Genomic DNA, 13,869 nt, shown 5'->3' on the forward strand with positions numbered 1-13,869 from the left:
GTAGAATGGTTCTAACATCATTTTTTTTCTGACTTATGTTATTGCAAAAAAAAACTTCTCTGGGATAAACAATTTAAATAAAATTTAAACAATTGAATGAATCGCTTTGAAATTGTTGTCACATATTAAACACCAAAGAACCATCATTAAATTTGACAAAAATTTCAAAGCTGTACACTAATTTTTACGATAATTATTGCGAAATTATTTTTTTGAAATTAAGACCTTTTTTCGCAATTATATTAAGAATAAATCAGTGTATCAAACTTTGTAATATGCCATTTTAAAGCTTCTTCCATGCTTTCGAAGATGTGTGAACTCAAAAAACCATAAGTTTCACTCTTTTCCATTTATTTGAAAAAAAAAAAGGAAAAAAGACCGTTTTTTGACACTAAATTGTTTATAAATAAAAGTGGCCGCCATGTCCTACGCAGGAACTAGTTACAATTTGTTCTTATAGGTATTACCTGTTGACCTGTTGAAAAAACGCTTCAGTACCATGGCTGTTGGAGTTTCATGGAAAAAACCTTATTACCCTGGACTATACCGCCGAAGACCGACCAAAAAACCAAAAAAGAAGATGTATTTGGTGATGTCTCTAGTGACTTTGTTGGGTGTAAACCTGTCTTTTTAGTTTACTCCTCCTGGTTTAAAAAGCAAAATAAGCATAATGCCACCTTTCACCTTTCAATTTCGCCATTTAACGACTTAGAAAAGACACCGGTTTTGGTTTACGGGAAATTTTACAAAGAGTTGCAACTAATCCATCAACGCTATTAAGAGTTTGGAGGAGATGGTCCAATGATGAGACTTATCGGCATCGTGGAGGACCTGGCTGGTCTGGTCATCCTAGAATATTGCAAGACAGTGATTTGCGCCATTCTTAGACTTCTTGCTCTCAGAAATAGACAGGACAGTATAAATTCAGTAAGAGATGATTTAGTTGTAGCTACAGGAAGGGGTAACCGGTGAATTGCTCGACATGAAAATTGCTCGAAATACAAATTGCTCGAATAAAAAAGAAAATTATATATCTAAAATATTTATTCACAATAATACAAAATATAGACATATATGTATATGTCTATATTTTGTATTATTGTTAATAAATATATGTGTGTCTATATTTTGTATTATTGTGAATAAATATTTTAGATATAAATTTTCTTTCTAAGTAGACCGAGGCGCGTCAAAGTAGCACAAGGTGGCTGTCTACACTCTCGTACTTGCTGAACTTCGATCGACTTCGCCGAAAGTGTGGTGCTCACATTACCTTTGACACCACAGCATAAAGCTCGATGCTTAGGATGGTGCAGCGCTCGGCAAAACTAAAATGACTAATGGAATTTTGTGTGCTTCAGTGATGAATTCAGGGATTATTTGGGAGGCTCGGATGGGCACATAAGGGTAAGACATTTTTGAGCTGAGAGACGAAATATAGACTTGATTGTTAAGCGTCATACAGTAAGACAATCAATAGTTACGATATGGGGTGCTATAAGATTATATTCTAGTAAACAAGAGATTTAAGAATGGTCTCAAGAGATCAATGACATATCCTGGTGCAGATATCGGTTCAGACCATAACCCTCTAATAGCTGACATCAAAGTGAAGCTCAAAAAGGTCGAAGAAAGCCCCAAAACACCAAAATTACATATCTCAGCATCCAACAAAACGCTAATAGAAAATGACCTGAATAATCAGCTAAAGAATTCAACGAATGAAAACAATACAGAAATATGGAACACGTTTAAAGATATTACCTGGAAAGTAATGAAAAAATATACAACAACGATACAGAGGCACAAAAACAACAATGGATGACTGATGAAAGCCTGGAATTGATGGAGCAAAGAAGAACATTGAAATATAACAAGACAGAATACAAAGAAAAACAGAAACTAATTAAACAAAAAATTAAGGTAGCTAAAGAAAAATGGATGGAGGATAAATGCAAGGAATTAGAAAAGTTGAATGAAAAACATGATACGTTTAATATGTTTAAAAAAGTTAGAGAAGTAGCTGGTCTTTATCATAAGAAAACCGTACTATAACCGATTCGTCGAGTAAAATGATAATAGACGAACACGAAATTCGAACTACCTGGTATAATTATATAAATGAACTGTATAAGGATGATAGACTCGAAGAACTGGAGACTTTAGATGAAGGTCAAGGACCAGAAATACTAAAATCAGAAATACTACATGCTATAAAATTGGCAAAAAACAAGAAAGCCGTTGGTCCTGACAACATACCTACAGAAATGTTAAAGCTCATAAATGAGGAAAACATTGGAATACTAGTCAAACTTTTCAATGATGTTTATTCGACTGGTGATATCCCTGAAGATTGGTTAAAGTCCGAATTCATAACCCTACCAAAAGAACAACGTCCGAAAAACTGTAGCGATTATAGAATGATATGACTTATGAGCCACACTTTGAAAATCTTTCTACGTATCATCCACAGTAGAATCAGAGATAAATGTGAAGAAGACCAGGATGAAACACAATTTGGCTTCAGAAATGGACTGGGAACCCGGGACGCACTCTTTGCACTAAATGTATTATTGCAGAAATGCCGAGATCAAAGGAAAGACGTCTTTGCTGTATTTATTGACTATGAGAAGGCCTTTGATCGAGTACATCACAAATTAATTAAAATATTAAAGGATAAAGGAGTTGATAGTCAAGATAAACGAATCACAGAAAAATTATACTGGCGTCAAACAGCGACAGCTTGCATAAATGGAAAATCAACAGAAATATGCAAAATACAAAGAGGTGTCAGACAGGGTTGTATACTGTCCCCACTGTTATTCAATTTATATCCAGATAGAATATTTAAGGAAGCGCTGCATAATTTGGAATGGAGTGTGAAAGTTAATGGAATTTGATAAATACAATCAGATATGCAGACGATACAGTTATTTTAAGTGATGATATAAATGGATTACAACACCTTTTAAATGCCATTGACACAGTGGGAAGAGAGTTTGGCCTAAACATAAACTGTTCAAAAACAAAATACATGGTATTTAGCCGTTTGGCCATTCAAGATTCACGGTTATATGTTGATGGTCATATAATTCAAAGAATACCCAGTTTTAAATATCTTGGTTGCCATATTACTGAACAACTAGATCCAGATAAAGAGATAAAATGTAGAATCGAGATAGCCCGCACGACATTTTTAAAAATGAGGTCATTCTTCTGTAATGATAACTTGCAACTTCAACTTCGAAAGCGCATGATTAAATGTTACATTTGGTCAGTCCTCTTGTAAGGTGTCGAAGCATGGACATTAAAAATATCCACCATTAATCATTTGGAGGCCTTTGAAAGGTGGCTGCACAGACGTACACTGAAAATACCATGGACGGCTATGCTGACAAATGTGGCAGTCCTTAAGAGAGCAAATGCTGCCCGCGAGCTGCTTAATAACATCAAATATAGAAAGATGGCCTATTTTGGACACGTAATAAGGGGAGACCGGTATAATATTCTTCAACTTATTATGATGGGTAAAATCGAAAGACGCAGAGGAATTGGTAGAAAGCAGGCCTCTTGGTTGAAGAATATCCGGGAATGGACGGGAATAAAGAAAGCAGAACACCCATTTAGAATAGCTCGAGACAGAGACAGTTTCGCCATGTTAATCGCCAACGTCAAGGGGACTTGATAGGGCACGTTAAGAAGAAGGTGCTATAAGAACCGGAGATCACCTCTAGTTGTTATTAACGTCACTCTGGCAGCTCGACGATATATTGGTGAAGTACTGCAACCACTTTTACATCTCTGCCTACAAACCATTCCAACTGCGATCTTTCAACCCGATACCGCAAGACCTCGTATTGCCCGTAAAACCATTGGGTTCATACAAGAATTTGGTATAGAGACTTTGGGCTGACAATTAAGATCAGCTGAATTGTCACCGATCGAACATGTGTGGGATATGGTAGGTCGAAAACTAAATTGATTGTCACATCCTTCAGCAAACTTAGAAGACCTGTTACATGCGACAAGAAGAATCTGGATGATGAGTATTCCGCAATATGATATAGCCACTTAATTCGATCAATATCCCATAGAGTAACTGAGTGTATATAAAATCAAAGAGGAGCCACTTATTATTAATTGTTTGACGAAAATGACATTGCAAATGTGTTTATAATATAATGTTTATTAAATAAGAATATTATGGCATATATTCATAAATAAATATTTAGAAAAATATTTGTCCTTCTAGGTGTCACATTTTTTGCCATCGGTAAATAATTTATAAATTCAAAAGTATCAATGAACTCAACGGAATGACCCTAAAATGTTATTTAAAAAGGTCAGCCCAGAGTCAGCGGTGACGTGAGATGGATATTGCTATATCTATAAATAAAATTTTTTCTATTTGATTGATCTATAATAGTTTACCATTATACGTGCTACTAAATAATCTAATGAACCACACAATACAGTTTCTAAAAATAAAAATTGCTACTCTAATGTATAATCCATTCTATTTGTTTTTCTATACATATAGTGCAGTCACTGAAGGTTTTTACCTCCGATTTCGTTGAACATCCATCGATTTTTATGCAAATTCGTGAGTCTTTTCGTGAGTCAAATTGAGCCTTGGCCTCCTTTATTTTTTACCTCCACCCTTGCTTGTCTGTGGCTGCTCTTCTCCATACACTGACTCCTAAAAGGGCTTGTGCGTCGCTGTTTACTGTATCTTTCCTGCGCTTTCTTGGCTTTCCAACCGGTCTCTTTCCCTGCATTCTAGCATTCAGTGCTCTTTTTGGTAGCCTATCCTCTCCCATTCTTATCACACGTCCGGCTCATTACAATCTTTGTATTCTACTAATGAAATCTGACAGGGGTGTTCTTTATAAAGACATATACATGTAGGGTATACTCGCTAGGGGATTTTTCAAAGGAGGAACAAAATCTAACAACCGATTTTTAAATGAGTTTTTCCCCACCCTCCCACCCTTCATATCCGGCTGTAAAACAGATGATTTAACACTCTACCAACTTTATAATATAAAATATTTTTGACAGTTAAACGATACCAACAGAATTTGCTTGAAATTTTTAAAAATATATATATAAAAAAAATTATTCATTTACATTTATTTAGAGTAAATTTCCAGTTATACAGGTCACAATTTAACTTGATTTTCAAATAAATCCATCTGATTTTAATGAGTATTAAAACCAAAACATTGCACCCTGGTTTTTGCTCCTCATTTGAATACAAACTCCCCCCCATATGAAACCATATAATTCAGCTCAACCAGGTAACTTTTTCAAAGATCTTTTGAGATTAACTTTCAATCTACTCAACTATTTATTACATTCAACAGATATTAACATACATGAATGATTTTTTCATATTTGCATTTTCTAACTTTTTCTAACCTTTTTAGTAAGTAATATCTCATACAATCTCATTGCTGCACAAATAATCATAATTTTATATTACTATAAATTTAATTTCATGTTAAGCCTTTACACTTGACTTTAATTCTGAATTATTTATTAATGATTTTATTGTTTGACACTTTTAATATTAAAAAATTTTAGCAAATTTTACCTAATTACTATTGTTCAATTTAATTTCAATATCTCCAACAAAACAAATTAAAATATTTTCACAATCACACCACAACTAATACACAACTGACCAATTCTGGTTTAGGAAAATTGCACAACCAATCTTACATCTATTAGTTCTTGAACATCCAGAACAACATCTAATAATCCCAACTAAATTAAAATATACACTATTAATTAAAAATATAAAAATAACATCACTTTATATATAACTAACAATTTTTTTGGTTTCACGGTTTAATGTCGTGTTTCCTTACTAATCCCCTCAAGATCCTGCCAATTATTTTGGTTTTGTTAATGCATTACATTCAAATCTGTCCCTCTACCGTCTCTCCCTTTAGCATAATATAGAGAAAAAGTATGATATTGAATACTACTATATTCTTCCCTTATACCGGAAAGTAAGTGTATATTTTATACTTATACTTAACATACTTTTGTTGCCACTACATTTGAATGCGTGCATGTATGTGAGTGTGAGGGTTGTAAACCATATTTACGTACATGTTAGTATTTACATGTATGCATAAATATATATACTTTAATATCGGCTTGATCATTACCCTTTTGATTTCAACCAGACCACTTAACTAACTCTGTTTTTTTGTTATTTGTAGCATTTAATTTTACTTTTACCGTGACCTGAAGATGCTGTGAATATTGTAGACAGCGAAACCGGTCGTCAGTTGTAAAATAAATTGTTTGTGAGAACGTCTCTCTTTTCGTTACTACAACATATACATGTATTCTGACAGGGGTGTTTCCCACATAAAGACATACACAAAATGACGTAGATTTCACCAGATGGAAGATGGAACCACAACCAATCAAATCGACCTTGTGTTGATAAACAAAAGGGCAGTCAGTAGTATCTCAGAGGTGAGAACACGACGCGACGAGGAGCATGCTGTGGATCAGACCATATTTTACTACAAACCAAATTTAGATGCAGAGTTAACAAAGAAAGAAACGAAAGACAACAAAGAACAAACAAACTGGACCTGGAAAAACTGAAGATTCAGGAATTTAAAGAGAAGTTCGAAGAAGAAGTCGCAAATGAGTTAAGGACGCTAGAACTGCACTCCATAGAGGGCAAATGGAAAATTCGTGAGTAGTTGGTGGATACTTCAAGAAACAAAAGTGACATGGTGCCAACTAGCGCTTTTACCCTAGGTAGATAGATGGATTTCACCCCTTCTCGAGGGTGAAAATTATTGTATTAAAAATAAACCCATAAATCGATAGAGGGACAAATTCTAGGCAAATATGTTATGTCTATGTTAAAAAAAGTATTAAAATAAATGGATACTTTTTCAGTTGAATCAAATAATTTTTTTTTTCAATCAAAAATTTTAATTTTTCGTCAAAAAAATCATGTTTTAAAGCGGATTTTCATAAATAACTCGAAAAAGCATTTTTTCGAATTTCGAATTCGGATTTACAAAAAAGTTATTACCAAAATTGAAGCTAATAAAAATAGAATAAATTCATTACTTGAAAGACCGTTTAATATCAATTCGAAGTGAGTTATAGGTAATAATTGAATGTTAATAATTTTTTTTCTGCGAGTACTTAAATCTAAGTATTCAAGCTCAAATAACGGGAATGATGGAAAAACCGCTTTAAAACATGCATTTTTTTAAGAAAAAATAAAATCTTTGATATTTAATAACTCAAAAAGTAATTATTTATGTTAATAACTTTATATAACAAATTTTGCTTAGAAGTTGCCCCTCTATCGATTTCTGGTATTATTTTTAATAAAAAAAATTTCACCCGCGAGAAGGGGTGGCATCAACCCCCATGGTAAAAGCGCAAGTTGGCATCATGTCACCTTTGTTCCTTGAAGTATCTTCTAACTACTCACCAATTTTCATGAAAATCGATGAAGGTTCAACCAAATCGGAGGTGAAAACCTTCAGTGACTCCACTATTATACATTTCTGATAAAACGTTCAGGAACGTGTAATCTGGTTATATGAGGCAAATGCGAGAAATAAAACATTTTTCTTTAAAAAAATATTATTTTATACTTATTCTATTTTCTTCCGTTCTGTATTGCTTCAGAGTTTCTAGTGCTTTCCTTTACGGAACTTGGCTTAGATCTTCTAAGTAAATATTCTTCTCAGTTTTATTTTTGGTAAGGCACTTACTTTCTACAAATAGAACATGTTTAATCTCCTCGATTAACATGCTCTCTTTAAGCTAGCTATTCGTGATGCGCGATTCACGGACAGTGCACGAATAGTGTGTAGGGTCTTGTTTGTTAAAAATCGATTCATAAACAACATGATTCGTGTGTACACAGTAATTCGCTCTTGTGGCCGGTAAATTAACTAACATCAAAGGCTGCGCATTTGGATAAACGAGGCATCGTGCATACAACTCGTGAACAAACGCATTTTCTGTATGCTCTATTCTCGAATACTACGAACTATAATTAGACGAATCACGCATCGCGAATCGCGAATACATGCTTAGCCTGTAGCCTAGCTTAAGGTTATTGTGCTTGAGTAAAGTCCGTCCCGGACCTTACTCCAATTAAAGGTGCAATTAATCACAAGTATAGTGCCCTTTGTATACCAAGGTGTTAGAAGCTCGCTTCGTTTTGGGCTGGTAACTGTAAAAATCCACAGTTGCTACATCGCCGCCACAGCGGCAGTGAATTTGGACAGACAATATCGTAGTTTATAGTATTTAGTTTGTTTCTCTGAATGATCATTTGTTTTGATTTTATTTGTGTACCTATATGTGTTCGAATAATTATTCGACCATGTAAAAAGATTGAAAATATTTTTTTTAAAGTAAGTCCATCTTTGAGATGCAACACTGTCAACAGTGTAAATGTAAGGACAAGTATTTAGTGTTTAGTTTTAATGTGTGCGCCTAAAGACATGTGCCTTAAACTTGCTATCCCGGTACCTCCCTCACCCTCCAAGTACCAAGAGGGTAACTCGCCCGTTGAAAAAAAGGGCAGTGTGGTCTCAATCGAGATCAAGGCAACATCCCGTTGTCCACTGAAGTGTGGTCTCAATCGAGATCAAGGCAACATCCCGTTGTCCACTTAAGTGTGTATCAGTACGAGATCTGGACAACACACCGTTGCCAGACTAAACGCTCAAAAGTGAATCCGTCAAGGATAAAGTGTGAATTGTGAAAACTTCTCTCTCGATCCCAGGGATACGTCCGCCAGGGACAACAAGATTCGAGCAACAACTCCGTTGCCAGACTCTCTCAAAAACCTCAGAGCAACACCCTGTTGCTCGTAGTGCTCAAAGTGTGATCAAGCAGTTACGCTGAAAAATATTGTGCCTTAGTTTGAGCAGCAATCGAGCAGCTTTATTCTGCAGCAATCGAGTGTCAATAGTGCCCCTTTTTTTGTGCGAACAAGTGTTCCAGTTTGCATCACCTGTGATAGCAATTATTTTGCTATTATTGCTGTTGCCGTACTTCCACAGCCAGGAATTTGGTATATAGTAGTTTTGTTTTCTTTGAATGCTCATTTGTTTTGATTCTTTTTTATATGTATTGTTTGTTTTCCCTTCATTTCCTAGTGTGTTTTTCCCAGTTTTTGTGTTTCTGTACAATAAATTATTTAGTATCCTTCGTACAAACTCTTTTGCACCATAGTTCTAGAAACCCTCTCACCTTTGATTACAGGTACAGGTAGATAACCTCACATATTGTATTAGGCAATCCAAACCACGTGACCTCTGGTTGGCACACAAACTAACAAAGAGGTTATGTTTGTCTCTATTTTTCAATGATTTTTCATTGTTTATCGTCGTATTTTGTCTATTTTGGATTCATTTGGATTTCGTTTCCTGTTTTTGTGAACTTTATAAACTTTACCACAATGCAAACTGATTATTTAAGGAAATTATTATTGGAAACTCCAGATGTTGCGAGAAAGGTAGGCGAAACAATTTTTATTACTGTTCATTTTGCCCCGATATTTTTCAATAATGATGAATTTTGCAAGCAATAACATTATTTCTTTTATTGTTTTAGATATTTATTGAAGCTGAAAATAATTGGGGATTTAGATCCATACGCAATTCAGTCAGAATTGGATTTTACAGTAAAGTGCAGTCCATCAAGTTACTATTATAGATATTTATACATTGGTGGAGTCTCACAGTTGCTACTCTAAGCAGCAGATGAAAGCATACAAAAGCCTTCAGGCACATAAATAGTTTACAGCTGGATTTGTTTTGAATGGAGTAAAAATTGTTAATGATTCCCTGATTTCCATATTATTGTTGGAAAGGTATGCCTTTATTAAGAAATATATGGATAACAGTATTAGTGTCTTTTGGATAAATTGGTTCTAAATATTAGATTTATTTACGTTTATATATCTGTATGAAACAAGACATATCGTCGTCCTAATATGTAAACTGCGAACTCCATAATTCTCTGAAAATGATTTATTACTGCCATCTATTTGAATTACTGTCATGATTGTTCTAAAATTATATTATATGAATGTCTGGTTTTAAATAAAATATTCTCAATCATTGTAAAGAACGCAAATACTCTAATAAAAATAAATTTTTGTAGTTGAATTTCCAAAAAAATTAAATATTTTTTTAGGTGAAGCATTTCCAAAAATCTAATGCTAAACGACTAAATGCTTGGGTGGGGTGATAGCCAGTTCTGATGACATAGCAAATGCACATTGTATGCGTATGGCCGGTAATAGTGAAGTCTGCAGCCATATTGCAGACATCCTATTTTTAGCTGAGTATGCCCAGGGCAAGACAGACGAAGAAGAACCCAATGCATGTACATATGTTACAGCTACATGGTTTGGAGATAGCAACATGTGCATTCTCTGATGAAAAACTAATGAGTTTTGAAACTGTTCGGTCAGAGTGCTTGTTGCGCTCACTAAACGAACTGAAATATAAGATGGCTTTGGCATTGTGTTGCAGCGATATGAAAATGGTTATTCATTTTTAATTATAATGTACTTCTTCATCATGAGTAATTATGTATTGGTCTTTTAAATGTGTATTTATTTTTGTAATTAGTATCAACTTGTAATGATAATATACATTTATCGTTTAAGGTATGACTATGTTTTGACTCTAAAATAAATGTTTTAAAAATCGAATCCTGCCTCTTTCTGTTAGTAACTACCCATGGATATCACAAATTGTGCTTACTGATAGGTTTGTTCGTAGAACGATCAGCAACTCTTGCCAACCATCAGACACATGCGCATTCGTAGTCTATGAATGCTAACTATTAACTGCACAACGCTAACTGTTAACTGCTCATGCATCTGATGGTTGGCAGCAGTTGCTAATCGTTTGTGTCGTACTACAAAACAACCTATTAGGTCTGGATCCCGTGTACCAAAAAAATTGATTAATAGCAAGCTGAAAATTATATATATTTTGTCGTGACAGAACATCCAATTGATCTGTTATCCTTTCATTAAATTCTCATGCAAAAATCAGACTGCTATTACTAACCAACATGATTCCTGTAGTTTGACATGGTCTTCGTGTTCTACTCATTAAAATGCCCAGTTGGTGATTTTTTCACCAGTCTGATTTTTGCATGAGAGTTTAATGAATTGGTAGCAAATCAATTGGAAGTTTTATCTGACAAATTACATAAACATTTTCGTAGTTTGACGTTCCAAATTTTTAACCTGTTCCACAGTTAAAACTTCCAGTGTTCCTGTACATCAAAGTTTGTCAGACTAGACACCGTTAAGCTATTAATAAATTTTCAGCTTGCTATTAATCAACTTTTTTTGGTGCGCGGGATCCAAGTCTATATGGAATAAATAAATAACAAAACAAATTCCCTGTCAAAACTGCATTTATTTTGAATAGAATGAAAAACAAAACAATATTGTTTTAACAAAATAGGGGATACATGTTAAAATTTAGTATTAATAAAGTTCGTCACATTGGCCTAAAAATTAATGTCACTAGTTACGTTAGTGTCACATATAAATAATTGTAATAATATTAATAAAAACCATAATTCCTAGCATGAGTGCGTCCTGTTTTTTGATAATTTACTTAGGCGAGGAAACATAAATGAGTTTCTAATAGGGCTTTTCATCGATTGTCATTTGTTTCGAGCTGCTGTTAGATGTTGTATAATCCGTGTATAATATTACTATACACGGATTATACGACATATGACAGAAGCTCGAAACAAATGACTGTAAATGAAAAGCCCTATGGAGGGAACACGAAAAAAATTAATATTATCCGATCAGCTCGACTTCCACAGTTCACTACTATACAAGTTACAGGCATGTTTTCAGCACTTAAAATCAGCAAAAACGAAAAGTTTATAAAATAATTAATCTAATGAATGTCTTTAAATACTATATTAAGCTCAAAATCACGACAAAAAACAAATTAAAATTAACATTATTCTGATCAGTTGGACTTGCACAGTTCACTATTATACAAGTGACAGGCATGTTGTCAGCACTAAAAATCACCAAAAACGTAAAGTTTATAAAATAATTAATCTAATGAATGTCTTTAAATACTATATTAGCTCAAAATCAGGACAAAAAACAAATTAAAATTAACATTATCCCGATCAGTTGGACTTCCACAGTTCACTACTGTACAAGTCACAGGCATGTTGTCAGCACTCAAAATCCCCAAAAACGTAAAGTTTATAAAATAATTAATCTAATGAATGTCTTTAAATACTATACTACCTCAAAATCACGACAAAAAACAAATAAGAAAAATCGATAATTACATTGAGTTTAGGTTAAGAACAGTTTTGTGTGCCAACCAAAGATCACGTGGTTTATCTTTGACAGGTCGATGGATTGCCTAATTTGGAACCAGTACCTATAGAAATATGCTTTATTGTCACTGAAAATTATACAATTTTATGGACAAAGCTTAACATAATGTCACGAAAAAGATATACATAACAATAACAAATACAATTTTATAAAATTAGATAAATCGTCAATAAAAAAATATAAACAAGTTAAAAAAGTGAAGTAAAAAAAACAAAAACCAATATATTGCAAAATTACTATAAATTGCAAAATTGAACATACAACATAATATAATAAAACACAAACAAAGGAACTAATAAGTTTAAGCTGCTCTATGTGACACCCAAATATAATAGTACATATATGTATAATATAACATAAATATAATAGTACAGTCTTTCTCTCTTTGTTAGGACGATCTTTATGACGTCCTATTGTCATGTTGGGATAGCTCTTATCTTAACAATATGGATTGTGTTGTTTTCTCTTTATTTCCTAGTGTGTTGTGTTCCATTTTGTTTTTCTCTACAATAAATTATTTAGTATCCTTTTTGTAAAAGCTCTTTTTGAAACATAGTTCTAGAGACCCCCTTTATTACAGGTAATAGCCTCACATTCCTTTACAACCAGTACCTATAGTTTGTACATCTCTCCCTTTTTCTAATACGTCCTTTATGAACGTCCTATTGTCATGTTGGGATAGTGTTATCTCAACCAACCACATTATGTTCGTTAAGTATGGGCCCTTCATTATACAAACCCAATTAACAACAAAAAAGTGTGCAGCAGTTTTGTATTCTAAGCTTCTATTTCCGAAATTCTAAAATCTTCCAGTGTAAAAGATAACAGTTGTTATTCTATTCCATAATTGTGATGGTACTTCACGTATTCACAATAGCGTGCTTATATCTTGTTTTAGTAGATATCTTAAGAACGTTGTTCTGAAGCTATTTCCTTGTGGCATTTTTATGATTAACTATTTAGATGGGAAATAAGCCACAATTAAATTGAAAAAATAATTATATTAACGTTTCGACGCCCAAATCGGGTGCCGTTGTCAAAATACAAAATACTACTTATAATAATCTTAAGAACATTAAAGAAAAATAAATTAAATAAACAAAAAAAAGGAAGATCCCAGTAGTTGGCTGTATATCATAGTTTAAACAAATTTACAAAGAAGTAAAAAACTTTGAATGTATGATGGTATAATTTATTTAATAGTAGATTATACCACGAGTCAATAATGATGGCTATTATTCCCGAGGAATATTTACGAACTGAGCCGCGTTAGCGGCGAGGGAGTAACATTCCGAGGGAATGAGAGCCATTATTGCGAGTAGTATACTCTACTTTATCTACGACAAATTAATTAATTTAAGATTTTTAATGAACAACTTTATTTGTTAAAAACATTAAAATTAGTAATAGTACAATTAATAAACTGAATTGGTTGAGAATCATCATTAACT

General features: G+C 33.4%; 1 long non-coding RNA gene across 1 annotated transcript; it reads left to right on the forward strand.

Annotated features, from left to right (window-relative positions):
- The first annotated feature begins 9,798 nt into the window (after positions 1-9,798).
- LOC126883996 (uncharacterized) lies at positions 9,799-10,735 on the forward strand. The gene is made up of 2 exons (XR_007697797.1): positions 9,799-9,886; positions 10,213-10,735. It is a non-coding gene; the product is annotated as an uncharacterized LOC126883996 (long non-coding RNA).
- Positions 10,736-13,869: the final 3,134 nt, after the last annotated feature.

Source organism: Diabrotica virgifera, chromosome 4 (assembly GCF_917563875.1).
Source record: "Diabrotica virgifera virgifera chromosome 4, PGI_DIABVI_V3a".
NCBI lineage: Eukaryota > Metazoa > Arthropoda > Insecta > Coleoptera > Chrysomelidae > Diabrotica > Diabrotica virgifera.